The sequence below is a fragment of the Mus pahari genome, unplaced genomic scaffold (genome assembly GCF_900095145.1).
Source record: "Mus pahari unplaced genomic scaffold, PAHARI_EIJ_v1.1 scaffold_12797_1, whole genome shotgun sequence".
Lineage (NCBI taxonomy): Eukaryota > Metazoa > Chordata > Mammalia > Rodentia > Muridae > Mus > Mus pahari.
Genome location: NW_018392053.1, coordinates 7,150 through 11,468, shown reverse-complemented (window position 1 = coordinate 11,468; position 4,319 = coordinate 7,150). Strand labels below are relative to the sequence as shown.

Genomic DNA, 4,319 nt, shown 5'->3' with positions numbered 1-4,319 from the left:
GGGAGATCTTTCCATCTTCTGAGGTCTTCTTTGATTTCTTTCTACAGAGACTTGAAGTTCTTGACTTACAGAGCTTTCACTTGCTCGGTTAGAGTCACACCAAGATATTTTATATTATTTGTGACTATTATGAAGTGCTGTGGGCAGACCCAGTCAGAGTCCCTCAACTCGGAGGAGAATCAGGGCTCTGGTACTTGTGTGGGCAAGGAGTCAGTGAGTGACAAACAGACACAAACACAAGAGAGTGCTGAATCTGAGTGTAATTTCTCAAAACAAGCATCAGAAGAAAACATGGAAGTTAGGTGATACATCAGCTAAGATACATTGAGGTCATCTGATACATAATGACTCTTTACACAAATCAGAGAAATGCATACATAAAACTGGAAGGAACCAGGCAGTGGTTACAACTAAGATAAAAGCAGTGCTATCTAAGGTCAGCTATTCTTAAGAGCCAGGTTTGAGGTCTTCACACCCTAGCCACAATTGTAGTCTATTGTATAACCCATCACCAAGGATCCCATAGTAAGCACTTCATTATGCTATTCCTCTGGTACTTGTGAAAAACATGCTCCAGGGAGGTTCCATTCTTACTAACATTTTCATGAATAATACAATACTCTACTTCCTCCTCAAACCACAACCCACCTACTTCCTAGACCATTGTAAATTCCTGCATATGGGAATGACTCAACTGTTATTCTAAGTATTTACTCTAGTTCCTTCTATTATGTAAAGTAGTCTGCCACACATGACTGAAATGAGAATTCTACGTTTACTTTGTTGACCTTGCCCTGAAATTTCAAACTCTATCCAGTAAACTGCAATGCCTTATTTCTTTCACTATCTCTATCAACACTGGAGGCATTTCGTCTGAATAAGTAACATTCTTAAGAAATTCAAAGCCCAAGTTTGGCTCAGTGATTAGCTAGGATGTTGGGACACCTATAATAAAATAATAATGAAAGAAAGCACACAAAACCCTCTACTGACTATCACAAGGACAAATCTGAACCACATCTGTGTTACAGGAAACCAAGGACCTCCAGGAGACCAGTTTTCATGAATCTTTTTGCAGCCAAGCTTTTGGACTTGTCACTCAGACTCCACTGGAGTGGGTGTGGCAGTGAGTGGTGTCATTTCCCTATGTTCTCTCTTATCCTGTTTATCCTTTGAGTATAGGAAAGCTACTTATTTGTTTCAGTTAATTTTATATTCAGCCACTTTGCTGAAGTTGTTTATTACGTGTAGGAGTTCTCTGGTAGAATTTTTGGAATCACTTAAACATACTATTATATCATCTGTAAGTAGTGATATCTTGACTTCTACCTTTCCAACTTGTATCCATTTGAGCTCCTTTTGTTGTCTAATTGCTCTTGCTAGAACTTCGAATACTATATTGTTAGGGAGCAAGTGGGCAACCTTGTCTAGTCCCTGATTTTAGTGGCATTGCTTCAAGTTTCTCTCCATTAAGTTTGATGTTGGCTACTGGTTTTCTGTATATTGCTTTTATTATGCTTAGGTATGGGCCTTGAATTCCTGATCTTTCTAAGACTTTTAACATGAAAGGGTGTCATATTTTGTCAAAGGCTTTTTCAGCATCTAATGAGATGAATTTGTTTATATAGTTGATTAAGTTGATAGATTTCCATATATTGCACAATCCCTGCATTCCTAGGATGAATTCTACTTGATCATAGTGAATGATGGTTTTGATGTGTTCTTGGATTTAGTTTATGAGAATTTTATTGAGTATTCTTGTATTGATATTCATAAGGGAAATTGTTCTGAAATTCTTTCTTTGTTGGGTCTTTGTGTGGGGGTAAATAAAATGTTGATATCTCTTAAATTCTTTTGGTTCATGACTTCTGTTAGTTCCACTGTGTCTCTGTTTAGTTTCTCTTTCAATAATCTGTTCATTGCTGAGAGTGGGGTGTTGAAGTCTCGCACTATTATTGTGTGTGAGGTTCAATGTGTGCTTTGAGCTTTAGTAACATTTCTTTTACAAATGTGGGTGCCCTTTCATTTGGGGCATAAATGTTCAGAATTGAGATTTCATTTTGGTAGATTTTTTTCCTTTTGATTTGTATAAAGTGTCCTTCCTGATTTTTTTTTTTTTTTGATAACTTTTGATTGAAAGTCTATTTTCTTGGATGTTAGAATGGCTACTGAAGCTTGTTTCTTCTTACCACTTGCTTGGAAAAAATTCTCCAGCCTTTTACTTTGAGGCAGTGTCTGTCTTTGTCACTGAGGTGTGTTTCATTTATGCAGCAAAATTCTTGGTCCTGTTTACATATCAGCCTGTTAGTCTATGTCTTTTTATTGGGGAATTGAGTCCATTGATGTTTAGAGATATTAAGCACCAATGAGTGTTGTTTCCTCTTATTTTTGTTGTTAGAGGTGGAATTATGTTTGTGTGACTTTCTTCTTTTGGGTTTGTTGTGAGAAGATCAATTTCTTGCTTTTTTGTGGGTGTAGTTTCCCTCCTTGTGTTGGAAATTTTCATCTATTACCCTTTGTAGGGCTAGATTTGTGGAAAGATATTGTTTAAATTTCATTTGGTCATGATTCCGTTTCTTTGTTGGGTCTTTGTGTGGTTTTGGTATCAACATAACTGTGGCTTCATAGAACAAATTGAGTAGTGCTCCTTATGTCTCCTTGGTTTCTCCATCTATGGTAATTGAGAATTTTGTTGGGTATAGTAGCCTGCACTAGCATTTGTGTTCTCTTGGGGTCTATATGACATTTGCCCAGGACCTTTTGGTTTTTAGAGTCTCTGTTGAAAAGTCTGGTATAATTCTGATAGGTCTGCCTTCATATGTTCCATGATCTTTTTTCCCCTTATATCTTTTAATAGTCTTTCTTTGTTCTGTGCATTTGATTATTATGTGACAGGAGGAGTTTATTTGGCATTTTCTTTCTTTTTTTTTTTCATGTATTTTTTTTGTTTAAGTTTTTTTTCTGTAAAATGTCCTGGTTTTCCATAACTTATAAACATGATTTCTATGGAGGGGTGGAGGGGAAGTGACAGGCGGCTCGGTGCTCCTCTGCTGCCCTCAGGAGGAAGGGGACATCAAGTCTTTTCCTTCCTGAGCCTGTACAGCTGCCTCTGCATCTCTGCCTGGGTGGTCACAATTGAAGGCTCTTCAGATCCCAGAACTCCCTCCAGGCCCCCAGGCCCCCTGGACACTGTTCCCTGGCTCTGGGGATCCTTGGGCATGGGAGATCCCCTCCTTCCCACTGCCCCAACCCCAAGAGAGAGGGAGAGGAGGGGAGGGCAGCTGGCCCAGAGGTGGTCTGCAGAGGAAGGACAGGAGGGCTCAGCAGATGGCGAGGCCGAAGCCACACAGGAACTTATTCTTGTGGTGGTTTAGGAAGGCGCAGAGGGACAGTGTCAGGGGCAGGGGTGGAAGCTTCTACTCCAGCGTGGCCCCCACGATCCAGTTACTGTTCACAGAGCCTTTGAAGAGGAAGTTGGCCTTGGGCAGGTCCAGCTGATACCCAAAGGAAGCACTGGTGTCCTGCATCCTGGTGCTGGCCTCAAACTCCACACCCACCTGCAGCTGGTCACTGGCTTTGTGGTAATAGGTCGCATGCATGCCAGCCTGGCCCAGCGTTACTGTAGCCAACCAGTTGTTCAGTGTGTATTTCCCCACTAGAGACATGACAGTGCCCTCCTCTCCAGGCCTCCGGTGGTAGACGAGACAGGGTGTGATGCTCTGGAGGTAATGAGCCACGAGGATTTCTGAACCCATCAAGACTTCTGGGTTGCCCAGGGTGACAGCAGCTGTGAAGTCGGAGCCCCGGTACTCGCCATCCACCTGCCAGTTCACAAACTTGGATTGCTGGGTCTGGATGGCCATTTTGGACCTGAGGCCTGGGCTCAGCTGGTGGATGACCTGTGCACTGAGGCTTCCACTATTGTCCATGTCACCCACCAGCACGGGGAACGCCTCTGTGGGACTCATCTGCTTCGTCCCCATGTATGTGACCCCAAAGTGGTAGTTGGACTCCCCAATTGTGCCAAGGGCTACTGTGTGGGTCACCTGGAAATGGTTGCACAACCCTTTGTTGACTGTAAGTTTGACACCTTCCATCTGAACTAGAAACAGCTCCTTGCACTTCCGGTGGCACTCCTTGAACATCCCCAGGTTGGGCAGGCATCCACAGCTCCCATCATCCGAGGCCCCCACAGCTCCACTGGCCGCAGCCCAGGGAGTCCGTTCGAAATGCACCCTTCACCTCCTTGGGTACTTTCTCTAGCTCCTCCATTGGGGACCCTGTGTTCCATCCAATAGCTGGCTGTGAGCATCCACTTC

The 4,319-nt window shown here is 42.9% G+C and overlaps 1 pseudogene across 1 annotated transcript; it reads right to left on the bottom strand.

Annotated features, from left to right (window-relative positions):
• Nucleotides 1–3,371: 3,371 nt before the first annotated feature.
• On the bottom strand, nucleotides 3,372–4,145 carry LOC110314817 (annotated as a pseudogene). The gene has a single exon (XR_002380189.2). The product of XR_002380189.2 is annotated as a mitochondrial import receptor subunit TOM40 homolog pseudogene (transcript).
• Between the last annotated feature and the right edge of the window lie 174 nt (nucleotides 4,146–4,319).